The sequence below is a fragment of the Grammomys surdaster genome, unplaced genomic scaffold (assembly GCF_004785775.1).
Source record: "Grammomys surdaster isolate TR1022 unplaced genomic scaffold, NIH_TR_1.0 201, whole genome shotgun sequence".
In the NCBI taxonomy this organism is placed as follows: Eukaryota; Metazoa; Chordata; class Mammalia; order Rodentia; family Muridae; genus Grammomys; species Grammomys surdaster.
Window position 1 is genome coordinate 6,964,572 of NW_021604646.1, and position 26,352 is coordinate 6,990,923.

A 26,352-nucleotide genomic window follows, 5' to 3' on the forward strand; every position below is an offset into this window, starting at 1 on the left:
ATAATAATAATAATAATAATTTTAAAAAGAGCTGTGAATAGTATGAGTATTTTTAACTGAATCTTTGAACTGTTAAGGAATCGCAGAGACAGAGTGGTGGCTTCTTCAGTTAAGAGTGGTCACTGCTTTTCCATAGGACTTGGGTTCCATTTCTAGTACCCGCATGGCAGCTCACACAATCTGTAACAATCAAGTCTTAAGGGGCTCAAACGCCAGACGCCCTCTTCTGGTATCCTTAGGTACTGCATGCACATGTTGCTCAAAAAAAAAAAAAACACATACACATAAAATAAAATAAATTTAAAGGAAAAAAGTTGTGATCAGGTATGATGTCATATACCTACAACCAAGGACTCAAGAAACTAAGGCAGACAGATCACAAAGCAATGTGTGTTTCAAGCTAGCAATGTGGCAAAGGATTTGAGACGGGGAGACAGAAGCCAGAGACCAGTGAAGACGCATCTGTAGTATTCTTGGTGTGGGTAAGAGGCATTAAACTGAACCCAAGTTGAAATACAATTAATTAAGAGGCTTAATTAAAATAAATTCCTATTTTGGAGTTGGCACTCAACATATTTAGAATATGGAGTCAATAAGTGGGTAAGAAAATAAGAGAAGACTCACATTTCTGATTTGAAAAAAAAAAAATAAAGACAGGAAAGACAAAGTGTGCCAATCAGGGGAAACCACAGTGATTTCTAGACATGTTGACTCTGACCTGTTTACAGGCAGCACGAATAGATATAAAGTCAGTGGTTCACATGAGTCTAAGACGGAATAAAACACAGTAAAGGAGGTGTGGGGAGGGGTATGGGGCTGGAGATGCATGAATGGTTCAGTGGGTAGAACACTTGCCTAACATACATGAAGCCCTGGGTTCGATCCCCAGCACCACCTGCCCAAAATGTCGGCACTTGGGAGACGGCAAGAGGGTCAGGAATTCAAAGTCATCTTTGGCTAACACAATGCATTTGAGGACAGCCTGGCATACATGAAACACAGTCTCAGAAGAAAAAAAATACACAGACGTTTGCCTGCCTGGCTCATTCGGCTATCTATAGCATTTCTTACACTTTTAGGTCTCAAGAGTGTTCCATCGATCAGCAGTTCTGAGACAGTGTGGCGCATTTAAAGAACAAGCATTTGATGCCAGGCAGATCTAAGCTTGTACTCAACACACTACACACTGGCATAAATACTTAGACAAGTTACACCCTGCAAGTTCAGACTCTGCAAGGTTTCTTACATAAAAGCATGCTGCACACAGTAGGCCTCCTTCGGTGATTCTCTGGTGGGCCTGGCCCACCAGTTTATAAAAGATTTGGTACTGTCCCTAGCAGTACTTCCCACTATAAAATCCTAACACTCACAAATATTTTTTACTAACTCAATACAGACAAAATCCAACCACCCCTACCCTCTCTACTACCTGGACCCGCAGAGTTTGTGGTCCTCTCCCGGCCTCTTAGGCATCTGATTTGCTTCCTTTCAGTTCATTGTGATAGCAAACCATGAATTGTCCCTCCATCCGTGCGTGTTTATTGCAAACAAATAACCCTTATCTCCAATGGGCCTGCTTGGTTTTATCTTGGTCAATCCTGCAACTTTTTAATTATTTCATTTTATTTCCCTTGACGCTAGCCTGTTTCTCTTCAGTATTGATAACATGAATAAAAAGACAAAAAGCAAATTTGCGTTTCTCCATTTCAAACATTTTTACCACTGGAAACAAGCTGAGGTCCTTTAAGTTGACTTCGATTATAAAGTTCAATGAACACAACAAAAATTTCTTGGCTGGGGAAAAAAAAAAAAACAATGTTCCTCCTGGTGTTTCTTTACAAGGAGCCGAGTTAATTTCATTCAGGGATCTCAGTCTGAGGAAGCAGGATTGTTGGTTCCAGAAGCTAGATCTTCAGTAGAACCAGGGAAGACACGGGCAAGCCACATCCCAGAACAGAAGCAGAGGGAGCAGGGAAGGAAGTGGGTGACTGGCTCCAGGCAAAGATATGGGATGAGAATAGAAAGATAACCTTGGCTTTCAAATTAGGAAAATAAAGCACAGTCTCCTAGGAGGTCTAGGTCCCAGGCCAAACATGAAACCAAGAGTAACTTCTGAGGAATGAAAACAAACAGCTGAAGATACTTAGTGTGACTCCAGTGGGGAGGAGCCAGTCATTTTTCTTCACCTTTCTACAGTTCTTTATGAGTAACATCCAAGAGAACGATACAAAAGCCCGTAAAGTCTTTCCCAAGCCATGGCCACCATTTTCTTTTGTCTGACTCTTCTCTCTCATCTCAAGCCTCTGCTTCCCTCTCGCTATGTCTCCTAATACATCCCCAAACCACATAGTTTCTTCTGTCTCTGCTTGGCGGGACCTTCTGCCCACAAACTTCCTCAGTAGCATATCCCCACACCTGTGAATCTCTCTGCCGATGAAGACACCTCAACAGAAACCAAAATCTGATTATCATCTGCCCCTTTCCCAGAAGCCAGCCCAGGATGGTGAAGCTGTGCAAGGGGGGACGAGAATGTTCTGAGCACAAAGTCCTGCATTTAAGAATCTCGCCTGCCTCACCCCACCAAATCCTGAAGATAGTTCAGCCTTACAGGTGTGTAAAGTCACAAAGTTGGCAGGAGGAAGAGTTTGGATTGACAGCCAAGATACTTAGTGTGACTGTCACTCTTGTACGTTAATTGTACAAATAATATGTATCATGTAGTGTAGTCTAACTCAAAGTTTTGTCAAGTCTCATTTACAAATTATACTTTTATGGTGCGACATTGTTGATTTCTCCATGAGGAGTTGACAACATCTCTTAGTCCAGCCATCTCCCCCCTAAATCTATGTCTTTCTTGTGTATCCTATCTACAAAGTGAGTGTAAGAGACACGGTGGTGAGAACCATCTCCCAAGCCTTTTGTTCTCAAGCCCGGATCTCCAGGAAGCTTTGCTTTTATCTCACATACATTGAAATATAATGCAGTTCACGATGCTCACACTGGAGTGACATTTAGAAACCCAAAACCTGACACTCGGCTTTAAAATTCTTTATTAGGAAATAAATATCCCTCTTCTGTGGTAAAGGGAAGAAAAAATTCAAATGAAAAGGGCAGCGAATTTAATAATCATCCAGATGAAGAGGAATGTCACGGGGGGCCATGCTGGCTTGTGTGATGCCCACTCACCTCTACCCTGACTAAATATGACCCCCACTTTAGACTCCAGCTGCATGTTCAGCCAAAGACCTCACTTTCTACTTTAAATGCCATGATCTGGCAGAACCAAATACCCTGAAAAAAAAATCCTGGGTAGACTCAGCAAACTCCTTGTTCTATGAATTTTGTATAAAGAACTTCACATGGACCACAGACTAGATCTTTCAGGGATGCAGAAAGGATGCCAGCTTTTCTAGTCTCTGAGGACAGAACAGTGATAAGTCTCATGATCATGACCTGTTAGCGTTTGGATCATAAACATCCCCCCAAAGCCCATATGCTGAAGTCATAGACACTGGTCTGTGACACTCCAGTGAGATGATGAAAGTTTAACAGTCCTATACAGTAACATGATGTCACTGGAGGAAGACCTTTGAAGTAGATATTGAGACCCTATACCCACCCCCTCTCTTCTCATCTCAGCTGCCATGTGTTTTGTTCCACCGTGTTCTGCCTTACCACAAGCCCAAAAGCAACAGAGCCAAGCCACCAACGACTGAAACCTCTGTAACCAAGAGCCAAAATAAACCTTTCTTCCTTAGTTGATTGTCTTAGATATTTTGTCACAAGAACAGAAAGTTGTCTCACATAAAACTCCTTTTGAAACCCACTTTATTAAAATGATTATGGACTCTAGAATGAAAAAGATCTGAGTCTAAGAGGAGCTCTACTCCCTTCTCTATTTGCAACCTATGCAATGTGTTTTAATATTGCTCAGCATCAGGAACTTCCTATCTGAAGTATGTGAGCAAAGGGGAGACATTGTACTTCTAAAGACATTATAGTTTGTGTGTAATAACTGCTGAGCCCCTCCACACGTTTAAACACAGATAATACCCTAATGTTCCTAAGAGTCTTCCAGAATACATTAGAGAACTCAACATATCACAAGTGCTAATAAAATTGAGACATGAGGAAATTAAATAACATGGTCATTGCCCTTCAAAGAATTGAAGGGAATGTTTTTCTTCATCTTGCCACCTGCTGTAGTTTGAATGTAAACTGTCTCCCACAGGTCCACATGTGTAGCATTTGGTCCCGGTTGATGGTTCTGCTAAGAGAAGTCAAGGAACCTTTAGAAGACGGAGCTTTGCTGTGGGGGAAAACATGTTTCTGAGACAAATCAGTGGTAGGATCGATGACAGTTAGGATTTGAATCTTATATGTAATTGGGGTAGGCTCCAAGCTTTGCAGCCCATCCCAACTTCCTATTCACTCTCCTGGGTGTGAACACAATGTAACCAGCCAGTCTCCCCTCCTATCACCATGCTTTATCTGTCTGCTATGATGTCCTTCCTCCCCACATTTCCTTATGTCTCCCCTTACGTATAGTATACATGATAGACTATCTGTCAGGAACTATAGGCCACAATGGACCTTTCTCCCTGAAGTCACTCTTGTCAGAATAGTTTATCATAGCAAAATAAAAGCAACCAAGACATCATTCCACCTGGGACTTTCCTCCAGTCCCAGGATGTCTGTTCCCAAGAGCCAAGCTATAGATGCAACTGATTAATGGTGCTGCATTCCCATTCTTGTGGGTCTTGGGTCATTCAGACATTTACCAATCTGACCATGAATAAAATGTAACAAAGAAAAGGCTTTCATTCATATACTGGCGCTGGGTCTACACCCTGATTTGGGATTCTCAAATTCAGTGCTCAGCCTCCTCAGTCCCTTGCTTGTAAAAACAAAGAACATAAAGGTCATCTCATGCAAAGCAACTTTTGTTTACCAAAACAGAAAGAGCCCTTATGTTAACATACAAGACCAGGCAATTACAAAGCTAACATTTAGCACCCCTTAACATTCCAAAGTCCAATTTTGCTTTATAGTCCTCTTAAGCACAGAAATGTTAAACTCTTAAACATAAAGTTAGGCATTGATACCAGTTAGCTCTTTGTCCAGTGTTTCCTGGATATGCTCTCTTTGGTTGCATGTACATTTTTTTAAATAGTTTGTTTCTCTTCTCTTTGTGTGAAAATTATTAGAGCAGAGTAGAATATATATAAATATAAATATATATATATATATGTGTGTGTGTGTGTATGAATAGATAGATAGATAGATAGATAGATAGATAGATAGATAGATAGATAGAAAGAAAGAATAGACAGACAGTAGATACCAACTTCACTATCTTTCCTGCCCTGAACTTACTATAATCCAGAAGACAAAACCACCAGGGATTGGGAAAGGATCCACAACCTAGGGTGAAGCACAGAGAAAGAGCAATGGAGAAGGACTGAAGGCTGGGATTCTGTGATGTACCCCATCTCCCATCCCATCTCCCTTTCTCCAGTTCTATATTTGCATCTGGAAAAAATGATAGAATGGAGACAGTTCAGTTAGTCTCAAACTTCTGCATCACAATAATCTAATAAACATACTTTGATGGATTTATTTTATTTTTGGATAAGCTTTCCTTTTTACAGCAAAATTAAGTGGGAAGTGCAGAGTTGCTGTACATTCTCTCTGGGCACTCTCCCAAAACATCCACACAAGCATGGTGCTCTTTCTAATGTTAACAAAAACTAACACTGACATATTTTTGCCAATCAAAGTCCGTGGGTTACATAATGTATGGTCCACTCTGTGTCATGCATTGTGTCCCATGAATTGGGACAAACACATGGTGACATGTTTCAATGACAATGGTGTCATATATAGAGAATGTGCACTTCTCTAAAATGCCTCTTCCTTTGCCTTCACCCCTCCCTTCACCCAAACCACTGGAGCCACTGGGCTTTACCCTATTCCCACAGTTCTGCCTTTCCCAAAACGTTACATATACATCATATGCATATACATATCTGGTGATAGAGCTTTTCAGGTGGGTTCCTTTCACTTAGTAATATGCACTTTTAAGTTTTATGAACAAATTCCATGCCTTGATAACTTATAAAATATAGCACTGAGTAATGTTCACCATGATAGTGGTATTTGTGACAGAGTATCACTATGTAATCCAAACTGACTTGGAATTCACTGTGTGTAATTCAGGTTATCTTGGACTTGTAATCTTGTTGCCTTCCATGAAAATTTTTTGAAGAAAAAACAGAAAGAGAGAGAGAGAGAGAGAGAGAGAGAGAGAGAGAGAGAGAGAGGCTAACTCAGAGACTTTGAGATGACTTCAGTATGTAAAAACTCTTGCTGCCAAGCCTGACTACCTGAGTTCAATCTCCAGAACCCACATGATGGAAGGAGAGAATGGACTCCTACAAACTGCCTCTGCCCTCCACACTCATGCCACACTCATGTGCCTAGGACAATGTACCATCTGAACACTTCCCAAGTCCCAGAACTTTCTCCATGAACATAGCTATTGAAGCAATACATTACTACACAGTAGATTGTCTATTTTCCTTTATGTTGCTTGCACATATCTCATTTCCCTTTTAAATTGTTTGTTTTCCTGCTATTTCTGTATTTATAGACTTGAACAAGATTATATGTAGTACTTAATGAAGTTAGGATGTAGGAAGTTGTCTTAGTTACAGTTCTATTGTCATAAAGAGACACCATGACCAAGGCAATTTTTATAAGAAAGCATTTAACTGGGGGTTTGCTTACAGTTTCAAAGGCTTTGTCCATTATCGTCATGGCAGGGAACATGTCAGCCAGCAAGCAGACAGCCATGGTGCTGGAGAAGCAGGGGAGAGCTACATCCTGGTCCGTAGCCAGCATGTAGAGTGAGGAGTCAGGGGTAGAGGGGCATGATTCGAGTTTTGAAACTTCAAAGCCCACCTACAGTACCATGTCTCCTCCAACAAAGCCACAGCTTCTAATCCTTTCCAATATTCTACCAACTGGAAACCAAACACAGAAATATATGAGCCTATGGGGGCCACAAACTCATTCAAACTACCACAGGTGTCTTTATGAAAACCCTCAAACAACTATTACCCCCTATCCCCAAGGACATTTGTTACTTTCCACAAATTGATGGTAAAGCCCTATTGCTGAAGGCAACACCTACATATGTCAGTGAACACAGATAAGTCAAGCTGGTGCCTAATTAGTGTCTTTACCCCCAACCGCCTAGTGTTCATGGTACCGGAAGGTGTCAGAAGAGAAACGGCAACCCAGCTACAAGTCTTTCTGTCTACAGTGATGACTTGATTACATGATATGCTGGTGCATATCATGTCAGTATGTGACATAAACGTTGTAGAAGTAACCAACCACTGTCTGATCAGTTTATGGTCCAATCCATGAGCTAGAACCCACGGCCAAGAATCTGAGACTCCACAGGCCATGGACCTAAGGGAAAAAAATGTTCCTGCTAAAGGAATGTATAAACAAGATGACTCCTAACAACACTCTTCTATAACAATAGAACTGTGTCTTTTTCAGCCATCATCAGAGAAGCTTCATCCTGAAGTAGATGGAAACTAGAACAAAGACTCGCAACTCGACAATATACAGAGAGTGAGAGACCTTGAAGCACACAGTCCTTAATGGGATGTCTCTATCAAATTCCTTCCCTCAAGGCTCAAGCAGAAAAGGATGCAGAAAGATTGTAGGAACCAGTGGGGCTGAAAGATATGGAGGAAAGAATGCCTTACAAATAAAATAAAGACCGTGGTAACACACACAAAGCCTGCACAGGTTCAAGCCAATTGGGGTCCTGAGAGAGGAACCCTGAGAGAGGAACAGAGCACAAGTCCCACTTCTAACCCAGAAGCTATCTCCAACTGACAACCAGAAAACACTTGCAAAGGAAAAAAAATCAGTTTTCTCTTACAGAGTCTTACTGAGTATGGTGGTTTGAATAAAAAATGGCCCCCATAGGCTCATAGGTTCACAAGGGGTAGCAATATTTAAAAAGACTTGTGTCCTTGTTGTAGTAGGTAGGGCCTTGTTAAAGAAAGTGTGTCACTGGGGGAGGGCACTGAGGTTTTAAATGCTCAAGCCAGGCCATGTCACTCTCTTCATGATTGCCAATCACGCCATAGAAGTCTCATCTCCTTCTCCAGTGCCACGTCTGCCTGAACACCACCATATTTGCTGCCATGACAGTAATGGACTAAACCTCTGAACCTTTAAGCCAACCCTAATTAAATGTTTTCCCTATTAAGAGTTGCTGTAGGCAGGGGGCTGGTGAGATGGCTCAGAGGTTAAGAGCACTGACTGCTCTTCTAGAGGTCATGAGTTCAAATCCCAGCAACCACATGGTGGTTCACAACCATCTGCAATGAGATCTGATGCCCTCATATGGGTGTCTGGAGACAGCTACAGAATACTTACGTATAATAAATAAATAAATAATCTAACAAAAAAAAAAGATGACTGTGAAAATATTTTTTTCAAAAAAAAGAGTTGCTGTAGGCATGGTGTCTCTTCGCAGCAATAGAAACCCTAAGACACTGGGTATAGAAAGCCCACTTAAAGGCAGGCCCCATACCCAGCAGTAGATGATATTTTGGTGGTACTTCAGTGGTGTCTCAGAGATATTTTGTCTCATTATGCTTTCTTTGAACTTTTTTTTTTACCTTATGGGACTTTTGTCTATATATTATGGTTTCTGTTTATGTTTTATGGGTTTTGTGTGTGTTTACATGAGTGTGTATGTCTATGTAACTGTGTGTATACACACATGTACACATATGTGCACATGTCCTTGTGTGTTTCTGCATGTGTATGTATTTTTCTTGCTTTTTCTTTTGTTGGTTGCTTTTTTATTTTGTTTTCGTTTTACTATGATTTAATTTTTTTATTTGCCTGCTTGTTTTCTAAATAGAGGGAAAAAAGGCCTGGAATTGGATGGTTGAGGAAGGAAGGAGGATCTGGGAGGATGGGAGTGAGGGAAACCATGATCAGAATATATTATATGGAAAAAGAATTACCATAATTAAAAAATAATGTAAGGGGTCTGGAGAAATAGTTCAGCTATTAAGAGCACTTGTTGTTCTTGCAAAGCCCCTGGATTCAATTCCCAGCATGCACACAGCAGCTCACAACTGTCTGCCACTCCAGTCCCAGAGGATCTAATTCCTTTATCTGGTATCCATAGACACTGAACACACAAGGTATACATACATAATGCCCATATATGTATGCAGTCAAAATATTCATACATGTAAAAAACAAAAATAAGCTAGGAATAAGGACAGGTGGTAGAAATCAGCTTTAGTTCACATACTTATGCACAAACACACAAATAGGTGAATAAATGAGTGAATAAATAAGTAAATAAATAAATAAAATGTGAAAGAAACAAAGGCCAACTCAGATTTTCTGCATGAGAACTTTTTCTTTTTTAATAAGCTCCTCCATGTAGTTCTGCTATATATCTAGGCTATGTACATTTTTAAGATTGCAACATTTTTGCCTAAACTTAAAAAGCAAGGACATAGGAGGCTCGAGTGGTGCTTTAATCAGTGCAGTGCTTACACTGCAATCATGAGAACTTGGATTTGATCCCTAGAATCCATATTTTTCATAAGATATGATGATGCTTGTAATCCCAATTCCAGACAGGTAGGCAGAAGTAGATGCCTGAGGCTTGCTGGATGGCTAACTTGATGAGTTCTAGACCATGAGACATCTGTCTCATACAAACAAGATAGGTGGCACTTGAAAGACAGTGGAGAGTGTATCCATGTACATTTGTGTGTGTACCTGTGTACAAAGAACTTCACACACACAACTTCAAATGCACATGTGCACACACACACACACACACAATTCAAGTAACAATTCTCCCTATCTTTAAGTTGATTCTTAACCTTTGCAGAGAAATGAGTAGTGGTAATTGTTGTTGTTGTTGTTGTTGTTGTCGTTCAGAAGTAGATGTGTTTGTGTTGCACTCAGAATCCCCTCCTCCTTTGTGAGTCTTGGTAGAGGAAGAACGTAGAAGATTCTGAAGAGGATAGCTGCTCCCAAGAAGCAAGAGTTGCTTTCACCTCTTGATGAGTTGAAGGAAGAAGTAGAAAGTCAGAACAAAGCAGTGTTTTCAGGAAATTGGCTAAGATATCTGATTTCCTCATTTTTGCCATATTGTAAAAAGTTAAGAAATTTACTTTTCCATTTTATTCAACAGAAAGTAATATGTCACTATTTAAAAGTAAAGAAACCAAGGCCAGACACATTAAGCGACATGGCAATTGATAAACTAGAATCAGCCTGATGCCTACCCAAGTGCCTATCTTCTTGTTGCGCTGGCTCACCCACCCCAGTTCAGATTACTGGGACTGTAGAGCCAAGGATCACCTGTGACTTCTGTCCCATTGTCACCTGAGTACTTGACAAACGCAGAAGCATAATAAGTAATTCTTGAATTGTGTCTCCTATCCAACTTGGTTCACTTCTAAGAATGGACACATTTGGGGTAGTGTGGCTATGGATGTAAATTGTATCTTAAACACTTGTTCAAACAGAGTGGGCAGGATCCTTTTGAGAGGTGACATGTAATAGGAAATTGAGGGAAAGAATCCACAATTTTAAATGGTTTTACGTGGTTCTGAATTTAGTTATAGCCTGAGTCTTAGACAGAGATATCTCTTAAAGCTACAGGTAATTCTGTACAGCTTGTTAAACCCCAAATTCATAATGACAGTAGGCTATAGTGGCTTCATACCTGAGCCCAGTATGACACACCTTTTGTCAAGGAGAACCAGGCTAATGGTGCCTGTGATTTATCAGCCCTCCAGATGACCATATGTCTCATTCTACTATGCCTCAACCAGATTTATTGCTTTTTAAGACTAAGCATCATTTCCTCATGTTAAAAAAAGTTGCCAATGAATAAAGAACAGGGTATCCCTTTAAACTACAGAGGGTGTTTCTTTATAAATCCTCTCCAAGGGCTCCTAATGACATACAGCTCATATTGTAAGCACAGAATCAACCTCATCTGCCCCTGGGCCTTCTCAATCTACAAACACATTAGATATTTGGGGTGTGCATTAATTCTGTCTTCCACTCGCTGTCTTGTGGTTCCAAAGAGCTAGTAGCTCAGTGCTAATGAGGTCAAAGTCCCAGGTTTGATTTCTCAGGAGAACAAATGAAAATCCCTCTCTTGTTTAGAGTTATAAATATCACTGAACCTTGCCAGCTCTGACTATTTTTCTCTCCTGAACAAATCCTTGTGGAGAAAAGAAGCAATCATTTCATTGTCTGGTTCTCAATGCACTCTCTATAAAATGAGAATAATGAACTGGTATTACTCATCTTTCCCTGTACAGTGCTAGGATTCAAGTCTGATGTAGTCTCCTGACTCGTATTTTGAGTCCTTGTGATTATATTTTGAAGGCGGTGAAGTCTTAAGGAGATTGAGCTGGGCCGATGGAAAAGGGTCCCTAGGATGACCTTCAAGGTCTATAGCTACCTCTGGTTCTGTCTTGCCTCCTAATCAGCCACAGTGTGAGCAGCTGCCTTCTGCATACTTCCCAGCTGCCACTGATGTCATTATGCCTTCCCCAGCTTGATAGACTGAATCCTCATGAAACCATGAACTAAATTAAGCCTTCCTCCCTGAAGTTGTTTCTGTCAGGTGCTTTGTCAGAGCAGTGAGAAAAATGACTAACACAAACAATGAGAAACCTAAAGGAAGAATGTCTAAGAATGTGTGCATACATTATAGAGACAAGAACTGGAGAAGAGACAGGGATGAGTGGAAGTAGAAAGGGAAAGAAGAAGGTACGGAGAAAGGAAGGGGTGAATGGTGAGCTGATTAGCTTTTCTCATTGCACAACAAAACAACTGGCAAAAGCAATTTAAAGCAGAATTTGTTTTCATATTGAAGTCCACTGCTGTGGGAAAGCCATTGCAAAAGAAACTTGAGGCAGCTGCTCACACTGTGTCCCAGTAGCTAAGCAGAGTGATGTTTGGCTCAACCCATTTTCTCCTTTTTACGAACTACAGACCCAGTCCATGGAATGACATCACCACATTTAAGGTGGATCTTCCCAAACTACTTAGCCTAATCCAGATAATCCCTTACAGACATACTCGGAGATTCATTTCCATGTTGAGTCTACTATATCAAGTTGGGGCCTAAGAGATGACTCTTGTGATTAAAAGCCCTTGTAGCTCTTCCAGAGGACATGGGTTCAATTTCAAGCTCCCACACAGTAGCTCACAGCCATCTGTAACTCTAGTTCCATGGGATAGGATCGAACACTTTCTTTTGGTTCTTGTGGACATCAAGTACACACATGGTGAACAGACAAACATGCGAGGAAGATACTCATGTTCATAAAACATCTTAAAAATCAATTTAAACAAATAATTGTATTGAGTTGATAACCAAGATTTGTTATCATGTATCTTACCGGTTCCCGCTAATTATAGTGGTCTCTTATTTCTCACTATTTGGTTTGCATCTGCCATTTATGATGGTAACACCTTGATACTTTTCTCAAGGGGTCTCCTCTTTTTCGCTTGGTGTTTGGAGTGGTTAAATGGATTTCTTGATTTCAGCATGACAGATCACAGCCCCCAGCGGTCACCTTAAGCCTCATTTTTGGTCACAGTAATTGTTTCAGGACTGGGATGAGCCTACATCATCTCTTTTCTGTAGCCAGTCCCACCTCTTTTCTGAAGCAATGTATACTTGGAAAGTGAGCAGGTCAATAGTGTTTTGGAAGCATTCTGAATTCCAAACCTTCCTGGAAAGAGATCTGTACCATTTATGGATACTGAAAACTGGTTTCTGTGACAGCTACATCTGAGGCTAATATTTCCACCACCCCTTAAGTTCCTTTTTTTTATTTAAAGCCCATTTAAAGTTAAGTTTCTCTATGAGACAGGAAGGGACCTGATCATCACAGTACAGAGAGTAAGAAAAAGGCTCAAAAATGGAAGACTTGTCATGTCATGGGGAGTGGGAGAGAAAGGATAAAGTTACACACAGGACTCTTTTAAATCCTGACTCTTCTAATGACTAGTGTTACGGTTAGTATTGAGTGAATTCTTTTATTTCCTTTGCATATGTAAAATGGGGGAGACATCTCATGCCTGTGTTGAATGACATGAAGGATTAGCGAACTTGAAAGGTTCAAAGAGTGTGCACATTGGATGCACACTCCATTCCCTGCTTCCGACATTGCCAATTAGTTCTCTAATACCCTGAAATAAGAAGGAATCCAACATATTCTCAGTGAGAATGTCCTTGAGGCTGTCAGCATGCGTGCGGATCTCAGGTTCCATTCTCCATTCACTGGAGTTCACTGCCGTGTGACTAACTAGATTACTATCTCCAACCAGCTGCAGTTATTGTTTCATCGTCCATAAAACTCAGAAGCCTTTTATAACCACGAATATGAAAGATGTGTTCAGGTGGGGTTCTGCAACAGACACAAAAGCACAGGAGAAAGCCCAGCAAGGTGGACACAAGCAATCCAGCACCAGGCTTCCCTCAAGAGAGAGCTTTGAAAGACAAGACTCTATTAAGAAATACACAATTAGAGCCTTTTTATTGTTTTTATTTGGTTTTATTGTATTAATAATGTTTCAACTGAAATAGAAATATACCACCTCCCCCTTTCTTTCCTCTCTCCAGCCCTTCCCAGCTACACCCCCTCAAACTCCTCATGCCCCCCTCATGCTCAAGTTGATAGCCTCTTTTTCTTTGATTATTATTGTTACTTGAATATGTATGTGTGTATTATATACTTCTATGCGCATACACACACACAAACCTGTTAAGTTCATTTTTGTTGTCCCGTGCATAAGGTTTCATTGCTAAGCACTAATACCCAAAATTAAAAACAAATCTGGAAACAACTCCATAATGAAATGGTTAAGAGAGAATAAGAATAAGAGAGATATAGTTGAGGCTATAAAAGAACAACATGAAATGACGACAGAATCACACACACACACACACACACACACACACTTAAATGAGTGCAAGTAAACCTGGGCACTCTGAATAAAATCAGTGAATTGCATCAGTGGTTTTATGCTAATTGTCTTTTTTCATTGACATCTTCAGAGATGTGACGAGGAGAAAACAGAACAGAGTACCTGGAGTCTATATGTTGTGTTTTATGGCAAGCAGAGGCAGACAGGTCTCTATGAGATCAAGGCCAGCCTGATCTACATAACAAGTTCCAGGACAGCCAGAGCTATAGAGACCCTATGGCAAACACCCCTCCCCTAAAAAAGAATTTAAGAATAATATCAGAAGACTTGTTTTTGCTAACAGAATCCAGTGTGATCTGGGGTCTCCAAACTGTCTAATCTTAACGGACCACACACTCACTCCCACCCAGTAGAATGCTCTTTGTCACTAGCTATTTCTCCTGTGGAAATTTCTTCCTCTGACTTCTATAAAACCAGTTCCTTCTTGTCATTCAGTTCCCATCTGATTACCTTCTCAGCAAGGCTTCTGTTGTCCCCTGAAGGAACCACTCAGCCACTTTGTCACACTCTCTCTCTATTAATTGGCATTGAAGCATTCACTCTGCTATATTTGTTCAAAATTACTCTAATGTATTTATTATTCTCCTAACTGGAAAATAGGCTCTTTTTAAAAGATTTATGGATGTGTGTTTGTGTGTGTGTGTGTGTGTGTGTGTGTGTGTGTATTATGTGTTATGTATATGGGTATTCTTAGAGGCCAGAAGAGTATAACAGGGCCCCCCCAAACTTTAGCATGACAGATGCCATGTTAGAGACACCATTTTGACCCTAAAACCCCATGACATAGGTCTCAACACTTGCCAAAATGGTAATAAAGAAGTCCCTAAATGTGCTAACCTTGCTTTTTGGCTTCTGTACTTATGTTTCTTGCTACATGGTGTGTGCCAGCAAGGATGTGGTCCTTCTGCATAAACAAGAAAGAGCTTCGATGCCCAGGGCTGCATGACTTGGGCAAGTTCCCCATACAGCCACTGGCCAGTAGTAAAGACTTTCCTTTGAGCTTTAAATGTTTACATGTGGTAATCTCCGGTGTGCTTACCTTGCAACATTCTGGAGGCTCTAGCAAGATCCTCATAGCCTAAGATGCTAGGACACTGGAGGTCTTGGCTCTCCTCCAGGTCAATAGAGCAGAAAAGAGAAAGCTCCTAGGAAGTAAGCACCCTATGACATTACAGGGTCTCACAACTTCTCTTGCCTCTAGTCCTACCGCCCCAGAGGCTTCCATTACTTCCACCCTAAAATGGGAAGTTATAGAAAATCATCGGAGTCTGTCACCTCCATTATTAAGACTATCTATGGAGCCTTCGGAAGAGGAAACATAAGAATGGTTGGATGCAGTCTAATTCCAGTGTCCAAGATCCATGTGAGATGTCACCTTGCCTCCTGGTTAAGTCTGAGTGGGACCACCTCTGTTGGTCTTTACTGTTTGTCTGTGTGCCCTTCTGTATGTTTCTATAAGTTCTGTTGGTTGTTGAATAAGTCTAAAAATGGGAGGGAGAGTAACCCAATATACCATTAAAGTGCATGTTAAACACTTCAAGAAGAATTTTGTGGATGCCAATGGATATGGTGTCCATTTATTGCCAAGAAAACTCCAGACATTCTATGAATCAATTGGCCGTCTTTTGGAGTCAGGTGACCCAGTAAAGGATCTCTGGACCCCCAGATGATTCAGGTTGTCTGGAACATGATAACTGGAGATCCTGACTACACTGTCCCATTTTTGCTTATTGACCAGTGGCTTTCTCTGGTGTAAGAACCCTACCCCCAGCTTAAGACCTATGTCCTCTTATTGGGGACCCAAATCCTCTTGAATTGGCCAGGTCATCCAGAGAAATCCAAACCTTCTCTTGTTTTCTCAGTCCTACTGAGGAATTTAACTTTCTCCTCATGCCCCAGTGTGGTTCCTGGTTACAACCAGGAAAGAAAAACAAAAGATTGTCCCTAGCAGTAGTGACTATTCGCAAAGGGACTAAGAAAAGAGATCAAAGAGGAGGATGCCCAAAACCCTGGAGACAGAAGAGGTTAGGAAAGCACTGACGTGTTTATTGTAATCTAAAAGGACACTGGAAGGACGGATGTCAAATTGGAAGAGGAAAGAAGGATGCCTCATCCTTTACTTGGGGGAGGACTGATGGGACAGGGCTCCACTGCACTGAGGCCCCAGCATCCCAGGGTAACATTAAAGGAAAAGACAAAGTCTATTAAATTCCTGGTAGACATGGGAATAGCCCATTCAGTTCTGACAGAGATGCTCAGGCCATCTCAAGAGACACCCATCCAAGGAGTAACTGGACAGACGGCTCTTTCCCTGGATAACTTCGATGGTGATGAACTTGAGACAAGGTACTGTGACCTGCTCCTCTTGAGACGTGCCAGACTGCCTAACTGGGAGAGATTTATTACAAAACTCATCGAGGACTTAGTACAGTCAGGGACCAACCCAAACGTTGCCATTCCCTCTCGTTAGAGCAGACTCATTATTATCTGTATCACTTATAGGGCATTTCTGATCCACACAATATTCAAGAAGTGTTTGAAATCCCAGTGTGTCGGGCAGACCCAAGTCTTGGACTCGCTTAACAGCAAAAGAATGGATTCTGAGAGTATCTCATCATTTCAGGACAATATTTTCTTTAAACCTTTTATACCTCTGTCTTTAAAAATAAAATAGAGGTGATGTACTGACATTCTCATTTTCAAGTCCCTGGTGGGTTTCATTGTCGAAGTCACCTGGGGTTATCAAGTTGCTTCCTTCACAATTGCTGGCCAGATGAGGTGCAGCACAAACTATCATATGATCACACTTCTCCCCACAGAACAGAGCTGTCTCATTCTTGAGGACAGAACAATGGCTGGGTATTGATTTCTACATGAGAAATAGTATTTATCTCTTGTGCTTTCAGCCTAAGAGCCTTGGATATCTCAGGGATTTTTCTAGAGTAAAGCACCCCCACCTTCCCTTAGACTGAAAATGTATGCTCCCATGCTTTCTCTGATAAATGGTGGGAAGCATCAGCTATGAGCTTAAAGGCTATACTGGGGGTAGGGGGAAGAAGGTATCCGGTGTATATTAAACCCCACATCTTCACTTATAAGAAGTTGCCAGAATTAGCCAGGGTTCACCAATTAGTCAGATCGAATTTGAGAAAAGAGTGGATTGTAATCTCTATGATATATATATATTCCCAAGACATTTCAGTCTGTTCTTTAACAGAGCCTCCCAAGTAGCCCTATATAAACATGTACCCATTTTAGTGATGAGAACACTCAATGAAGCATTTAGGAATTGGAACCTTCTGCTCCTCATTCTTTGGTGTTTTGCAGTCAGCTGTGTATCTTCATAAAACCAACTTAAAATATTTGCCCATAAGATAAAGATTTATTTCAATCAAACTACCCAAATTTTTATTTTGTTCCCTCAAAGCCAACTTTAACTCATATAATGAGCTCTCCTTAGCTGGCTCAGCAGGCAAAGGCACTTGCCACCAAGGCTGATGACCTGAGTTCAATTCCTGAAAGCTGTTCTCACTTGTCATAAATTGTAAGCCAACTTTAAATCGTATTTGTTCAATTTTAAGTGAGAAAAATCCATGCTCTTAAGGCCAGTCTGAACAGTTAAATTCCCCATCCAAAAACCCAATCATTTCTCCCAGATGCAGAGAAACATTTACCAATTTCTCCTAATACAGAGAGCGCCAGCTATCTTTTTCATGAATAATCTCACATGGAAACAAGAATAACAAATCATTTTTAATGTTGCTTGTCTGTATTTCTCGATGCCCCCATGTCATCGGGCTTTCCCAACACTCTCATGTAAATACTGGTATCTTATTTAACAGAAGAGTAAGCGAAATTGAGGGCCAAAATGTAAGTTAAATTAAATGAGATGGAACAGGAGGAAGGGTAGGTGGGGAAATCAACGGCCTTGGGATCTCTTGTCCCCTTGTCATGCTGCAGAGACCACGAGGCTCAAAGGGAAGTGCCTGTAGCCAACTTTCCCCTTCCTGTGAATCCATGCCAAGCATCTGTTGTGTGTCAGGCACTAGACTACTCACTGAGTCCCCCACCTGCCAATCTGACACTCTACATGCAAACTCTACTGACTTCATCTCTGTGACCAATACCTGAAGAGAGCAATAAGCAAGAATGAACCGTTATTTGGGATTATGTTTTCAGAGATACTAGTTCAGTTGAGAGGGTGAAGAGGTGTGGAGCTGCACATCTGTGGTGGTCAGGAAAAGGAAAGACAGAGAGAAGAGAAAGGGGAAGGGGACAGAGGAAGGACTGGGTTGATGGGTTTTCTCTTTATCTGCTCTGACTCCATCTGGTCTCCAGTCTGAGGTGCTATACTATCTACATTCAGAGTCGCTCCTCCCCTCTGGACACATGCTCACACCAAAGGTTGCTTTACCAGACTTCTAGGCATTTCTCAATCCAATCAAAATTGACAGGATTCACTGGAGAGGACCCAAGTGGCTAAGAACACTTGTGTATTTTGCAAAAGATCCAAGAACAGTTCCTAGCACCCATGTCAAGCAGCCCACAATCACCTGCAACTCTAGCTCCAGGGGCACCTGATGCCCTCTTCCGAACTCCACAAACACCCACAGACTTGTGTGCATGAACACACAAAAAGGTAAACATTATTAAATCAGAAACAAATCTTTAAAAAAACATATACATAAATACTATTATGTGAACACTAGTTTGTGTACAATTTGTATTCCTTGGCCTCTGGCGCCCCATACACACACACACACACACACACACACACACACACACACACACACTGGGGGGAAATAAGGGCCTTTTGCATACCCTAAGTGAGAAGCAACATCTATAGTCATAAACATCTTTGTCTTTTTGTTCCAAGGTGCTAGCTGCTTAACCTGACTCACCACTCACCCCTTTGCTCTGCTGAAATGAAGCCATAGCAGCCTGGGGTTTCTATAATTCCCTGCACGTCAGCTGTATCTTAATTGCTTTTTCTTTTTCTCAGGAGAACAGAGTAGAATGCAAGAAAATGTTCTGTTGTTATTATAGGATAACCATGAATCCATAGGTAATTATTTGCAAACTCCAATGGTTTGCCTAGGAATGGCAACAAATTTCTTGTGACACATCTCAGAAGAGAAAGAGATATTGAGATACCATACCCTAGCAAACTTATTATCAGCGGGGATCTTGTTTTATGAGATTTCTGCTCCGGGAAAGGATTAACTTACTAATTCATCAAAACCCACATATCCTCAGTCATGAAACTATACATTAAATGTGCAGGCTACTAGCTCAGAAATTAATGCAACTTTCCGTGTGAGTTGTTTAAATTTTCTTCGGTTTAGCCACAGTAACAATGCATGAGTTAGAAATGGGCTTTCAAATAGGAAGGGGATACAGGAATCAGGAGGTGTAGAAAATCTTCCTCCAACCTTGCAGGCTTGAGTTTGGCCAGCCTTATATATGATCACAAGACTGGCAGCTACTAAGGTTCTGCTAAGTTCCAAAGTTCCTCTTTCTCTATCTAGTCCTCAGCATGTGAGAATCAAAAATCTTGGATGTGAAAAGAAAGTTAGTACTTTTATTAAACTTAAGAGATGTGCCCTCAGCTGTAAAACCTTAGAAACCACGTGACTGAACCGTACTCCCTGCATGAAATAGAATCTATACCATATTGTTACAGAGAAGGTTCTTTCATTTAGGGACCACTTAGGGTCCCTAAGCAGAATGTTAGGAACAGGTCAAAAACGGGCAACAACAAACTATAATAATATGAAAGCATTAAAAGGGCTCTGGCTCAGGCTCTGGCTGGGGCTGAGGCTTGGGCTCCAGCTCGGGCGGTGCACCTGTGACGCAGCGGCGCTGCTCCTCCGCTGTCCCATGGCCCCGGCTTCAGCTCAGTGGCCTGCTTCTCCATCTTCTTCGTCTGGACGGTGGTCTACCGACAACCGGGGACTGCGGCGATGGGGGGTCTCGCAGGTGTCCTGGCTCTGTGGGTCTTGGTGACTCACATGATGTACATGCAGGATTACTGGAGGACCTGGCTCAGAGGGCTGCAGGGCTTCTTCTTCGTGGGTGCTCTCTTCTCTGCAGTCTCCGTTTCCTCCTTCTGCACCTTCCTGGCGTTGGCCGTCACCAGCACCAGAGTCTCAAAGACCCCAACAGCTACTACCTCTCCTGTGTCTGGAGCTTCATCTCCTTCGAGTGGGCCTTCCTCCTCAGCCTCTACGCCCACTGCTACCGGGCTGAGTTCACTGACATCAGCATCCTTAGTGATTTCTAGCCCAGGGAATGAGGTCACTACAACTTGGGGGGGGGGCCTCGGGATCTGGATTCAGCTTCTGAGTCATCAAGGGAGCTCACTCCAACCCCTGGGGACTCCAGAACCGTGGCGTGGAGTATATGGGGCAGTTCAGTTTCCCAAAAATCTGTCTGGACCCCTCTTGGGGGGAAAACATGAAACTGATAAAGGGGTACTGCCAACCTGCCCGTTAGCCCGGCTAGAGGGCAGCTTAGACCTTTCCAAATGGATCTATTTTCTTAGCACTCTGAGGGATCTTTGTAAGAAGGGCCATGACAATGAATTCAATGGGTAGGTTTGAAACTATGGCTAGTGGCAGGGGCTGGGACAGGCTTCCCTGCTACCCCAGACTTCCCTAAAGCTGTGTGTGTGGGAGACATCAAAGGTCTGGTCAAGTGAATCTTTAGTACAGACATCCATCCCAGATCCCCCACCCTATTGTCCTCAAAGGTCAGGTAGCTACTTTCATTGGTCCTTAGGCAAGTGACAACTAGCTCTTTCCCTGAGCAGCATAGTTGAACAGAATCCAGCGTCCACCCCTCCTACCTGCCCATCCAGAGTTTGTTTCCCATGAGGGTGCTAGCACCAGCCAACTGTTCCCGTGTGTCACACGTGCACACATGACCACATACACCAGAGCAGGACTCCTCAGATGAGGCTAGACTTGAGGACCACAGGAAACACACCCCTGCACCTAGAAGGGCTTTGGGATCGGGGGCAACCTGGTGGGGGCAAGTGGGGCCTCCCCATCTGTACTGAGGCTCCAGCCTTGCACCTCACCTGCCCCTCACTGCACAAGACCACCTTGACCCTAAGGTCTTTCTCCCTGCACCAGACCCCAACTTTGACCTTTCACCTTCTCTCTCTCCTGAAGGAACTCTTCTGTGTAGACACGGGACCCAAAGCCTTACCTAAGTGGAGAGGGAGGGCAGAGGCTGCTACATGTATCCTTCTCTGGTAGGTTACCATTTTGCACGTCTGATTTTCCACGTGGGCACTGCCCCCAGCTCTCTGTCTTACCTTGTCATGGGCACTTCAGCGGAAATACAGCGGCCATTTTAACCAGCCTCAGGGTGTTTCTTTGTGGGTGGGTAGAGTCTTGAGAGGGGACAGGAGTGGCCAAGACGGGGACTCTAGCTATCTGATCATCTCCCTAAGCTTGGGGCTTCTGGGCATCTCCTCTCCCATCTCTGGTCCCTCTTGGTTATCCCCGCACCCTAAGCCAAGTTAGATGGGAAAGGGACTCTTGGGGCTCCAAGGTACATGGTGACCAGGGTGAGCATATTCAGAACCAGAAAGGCAGGAGCTAGCACCTCCCTCTCATGCTGGGTACACTTGTCCTGGCCTGTTTTGCCTCACCTGTCCTTTACAGCATATGCTCAAAACATCATGGCACTGCAGAGCAGGGAGGAATAAGGAGCCATGTCTACTTCTAGAGCCTTCTACTGGAAGAAGCCCCTAATGATACAGGAGGCAAAGACTTTACTGACCTCCGGGCTAGGACTTAAGCCCAGGTGTGTCTGCTTCATGACCTATCATGAAGTCATGGCAAATTGAATCTGAGATCTTGTTCCCAAATCCCACAGGCCCACAGTGTAAGGCTCAGGCTGGGGCCATCTCCTTTTCCACCTGGGTTGGTGAGCACAGATTTGGAGTGGTTTCTTCCTGCATGCAGTAGCCATGGAAGGATAAAGGACTAGAGGGTCTGAGTTAGGCCCAGACTTGTCCCTTTTCCCCAGCCCATCGAAGGATGCCAGGTGCACACCTACCCCACTGACAATGATGTCCCACCAACATCCAGGAGGTGTTCTCCCAAGGACTTTAAAGCAAATAAAACATGTTTTGTTCAGGAAAAAGAAAGAAAGAAAGAAAGAAAGAAAGAAAGAAAGAAAGAAAGAAAGAAAGAAAGAAAGAAAGAAAGCATTAATAGCCCCTAAAGCCAAAGCTAGGATGGTCTAAGAACTCAGTGAGAACTAAAGTTACTGAGGAGAGGTCTACAGAGGAACTGGTAGGGTGCTCATCTTGCTGGAATGAGATCATCAAGACTGAGAGGAGTCAGAAAAAAGGAGCTGCAACCTATTTTTACCACCACCCTCCTGTGCATTGCCAGTGTGTCTCGATGGTGAGAGCGGGCCGAAGTATGTAACCTGAGTGATGCATTCTTCATGGGTCAGCCTTGCAGAGTGCAGACCAGGGCAGAAAGGGGCAAAGAATAGAGACAGGCGCAAATGAACACAAACAGTGAAAGGGAGCCATTTCCCAACATCCCTTCTCAGAGTCTTTACGATGCAGCTGCTTCCTCGAGTTTATTCGCATGTCTGTCTTCATGTGCAGAGCTTCTCTTCCTCTTTAAAGGCCCATTTAAACACCGTCTCTGAAGGAGACCACTGGATACTCCAATCAAAAAGTGGTGATCTATAAAGTCAAATGCAATATCCCTCAAAACAAGATGAAGCAGAGACAAACTGCATTTCCCAAAGTCCTCCTGAGTGGTACTAGTTGTATAGATGAAACTGAAAGGCACTAACCAGTTAAAACAAGGGGTCACCAGCTTGCCTTGTATGAAGAAGGGTCTGGCTAACTGCAGGATAACTGTTATTTTCAGGGGGGCACATACAATTGCTGGTGAGTAACAAATCCTCAGGACAAAAAAGGAGAGCCTCCTTCACTATCCCTCCTGCCCCTCCACTCGACTCTCCTGCAAGTACCTGATGTGTTGTCCCAGTTGTCTACCTGGTGGCTTCAAATGGATAATTTGATCACGTGACTAAAGAAAGCTGAGGTTTGGCTCTATTTTTCTATATGCTGTTTTAATGTACCTCCCTTACCCGAGGTTACAGAATAGCATAACTGACCAAAATGCAGAGTTGTGGGACCCAGTCGCAGTGGATATGCCTACAAAACAGTTCCCATAACTAAAACCCAAGGAACGTTGCAGAAGAGGAGATAGAAAGACTGGAAGGGCCAAAGGAGTGGGGAACTTGCTCCTAGTAATGTCAGAAGCTACATCCATACAGCCTCGCCCACAAGACTGTCTAACATGAGCTGAACAAAGTCAAGACCAATAGACAGACACGCCAACAAGGAAAAGTTATTATTTTCCCTTTTGAAAGTAAAAACCCACAAGGTCTCAACCATACACAAAAAACTACAGGCAACTAAGGAATGCAAGAAATAGTCTTCCCCGTGGAAAAGCACACCAATTGGTTATCCAATTGAGAGGCCAAACCTACTCCATCTTGGGACAGGTATCCATCTTAAAAGAAAAAGAAAAAGAAAAAGAAAAAAAGGCCTAAGACTTGACCCACTGCAGAATACAAGTACCAGGAAGGACCCCATGGTTTGTCCTTGGCCAGAGTTACTCTCTAGTTACTTCCTAGAAAATGGTTAATTAGTCTGATTGTTTCAGATGTGCTTTCAGACTGTTTGTAATTGTATAAGATCTTGCTTCAAAGCACCCACCTGTTGGCTTAAAATAGTCATCCACTTAGATGCTTGTCAGAATGGACACCCTCTCACCTACTCCCATTTGCTATAAAATGAGAGTTCAGGGCTACTTCACCAAACCATCCTGTGGGCCAGCAGTGAGTAAGCCCAAACTCAAATTTATAATAAAGAGACCCTAATATGATTGCATCAGAGTCAGCTCCTGGTTGGTCTTTGGACCTATGAGTTAGGTCTTCAAAAATTATAATGAGCCTGGCATAGTGGCATGCATCTTAAATCCTAGCACTTGGGAGGAGTCAGAGTGGGTGGATCTCTAGGAGTTCAAGGCCAATCTGGTCTACATGGGAAGTTCCTGGCCAGCCAGGGAAAAAGACTGCCTCAAGAGAGAGGGGTGGCGGAAATAAGGAAATATCAGGAGTTATGTGTGGGTGTTGATTATAGTGATGTTATCACAGATCAAACCACATCATCATATAAATTATATCCAGTTCCTGGATACTAATTACACTTCAATAAAGGATGTCTGTAGAGTGAGTTTCAAGACAGCTATAGCTACACAATGAGATCCTGTCTCGAAAAAAAAAAAGTTGAATTGAATAAATAGATAACTCATCACACACACACAGTCAAAGAGGAGGGTGAAGTTTGCATCTTACTCTGTTACACGTGCATACTGATGAGATGCTATCTTCAATTTCCAGTTGAATTTTTAAGTATCTTCATTCTAAGGGGGACCTTGACTAATCACAGTACTGCTAAGGAGAGTACGAGAACTTTTTAAAATCCTGGAAGTCCTCTGACAACTATCGTGATAGACTTCTGGCTGACTCCAAATCTACTCAAGAGCTACTTTTTTTTTCCTGAATGCTGTCAAATGCATTTGCACAGAAGGGGAGACGCTTTTCCCAGCGATAGGTGGCTCATCCATATGCATGTGTGCACCAGGCCTACCACTTCTAATCCAAATCTTGAGATTTGAGATTCTGAATGCTTGCATGAACTGGCAGGAGAGAATGAAAGATAGTGCAGTTCACAGTTTAAAAGCAAAAGGCTCGCAACTTTACAAGTCTATTTAAAGAGGTTCCGAAGGCAAAGCAACTCATATGTTCATCATAAAGGCACAGCTATAAAACAATACACACTATTAAACACTTCTCTCGAACAAACAAACCCAGGAAAATCAAAGGGAACTAGTAAAGAAAGAGACCCTATGTTAAACAGCTTTTTTGTAGCACAGTAAGGCAACTTCAATTTCATCTGTCTCCAAAGAAAAGGCCATTGCCCAAACTCAAAAAAATTCTAACAAAGAAAAAAATATACTTAATTTCCAAGGCAGTTCTTTTTTTTTAATGCTGGCAATATATAGCCCTATATCAAGGCTACTTTTGAACGGAATTTCCTTTTATTGCCTCATCTTCAGAGGGAGGCATCTAGAGTTCTAATCAGAAGCCTAGCTGCAGATGAAAATGTGGATGGAAGCCCTGTTTGGTATGTTGTAAACATGCCATCTTCGAGCCCGAAGGTCTGGGGGATGTCACACTAAAGAGTACCATGTGCATCTTTTCTCCTTCCATTTTTGTCCCACAGTTAGAGTCCGCGCTGATATCATTTCCCATTTCCCAGGAAAGAAATTAAAAGTCAGAAACAATTTAAATTATTTGAATCCTTTCTCATGAGAAGAATTTGTATACCTCAGAAATGAGTGGGTTCTTTGATGGGGAATGTGCTTATTTGCTGTTGACAGCTTTTTAGTGAAAAAGATAGAAATCAGATTGAATTTCGACAGTGAGAAATTGAGAGCCGGTTCTGCCAGCAGGAGGCTGAGGCCTCTAATTTTACCTCCGCAAAACAGAGATGAACCAAGAATATAATCTGCCTACTTTTCAAAAACAAAACATAAAAATTCTCCGTGTAACTGGCTTCAAAGTAAGAAAAATTGCACACAGCACCAGTTCCATTCTATCCACCTTGGATTTAATATAATGGTTAGGCTGTATTCAAAAGCAGATAGAATAGACTCCAAATCCCATTATGCTCCCTTTTCTGAACTTTTCATTTGAACAATGAAGTCCACAGTAACCCCATCAAACTTCCTTAAACCAAAGGGCTGACAATCCCTGAATACCAACATGTCTCTAACACACGAAATTAAACGATATTCTACACAAAACATGGACCGTCAAGGATACATTTTGGCAGCAGAAGTGATGTTTAGACGGCCTTCCTCGGGCCCCAGTGAGCTCTTAATTGTATATCATAAACCTAAACAGACAACACTTGCTTTGTAATAGAAATGAAATTTGGCTTTGCTGAGTCTATCGGGTTCTTCAAACACAATCCATTGTCTGGTATTCAGACCTCAGACAGCAGCTATGTTTATAAATTTCTCATGCCCAAATGAAGCCAGAAGGGAGAAGCCTGATAATAGTTTGTGATGGATGTGGATGGGGATTGTGCTAACAGAGATCTGAGTAGTAGGGATGCCTGTCCCTAATACTACAGCTCTATGAATGGTA

The 26,352-nt window shown here is 42.3% G+C and overlaps 1 pseudogene; it reads left to right on the forward strand.

The window, feature by feature from the left end:
- The first annotated feature begins 16,309 nt into the window (after positions 1–16,309).
- On the forward strand, positions 16,310–20,371 carry LOC114623722 (annotated as a pseudogene).
- The last annotated feature ends 5,981 nt before the right edge of the window (positions 20,372–26,352 follow it).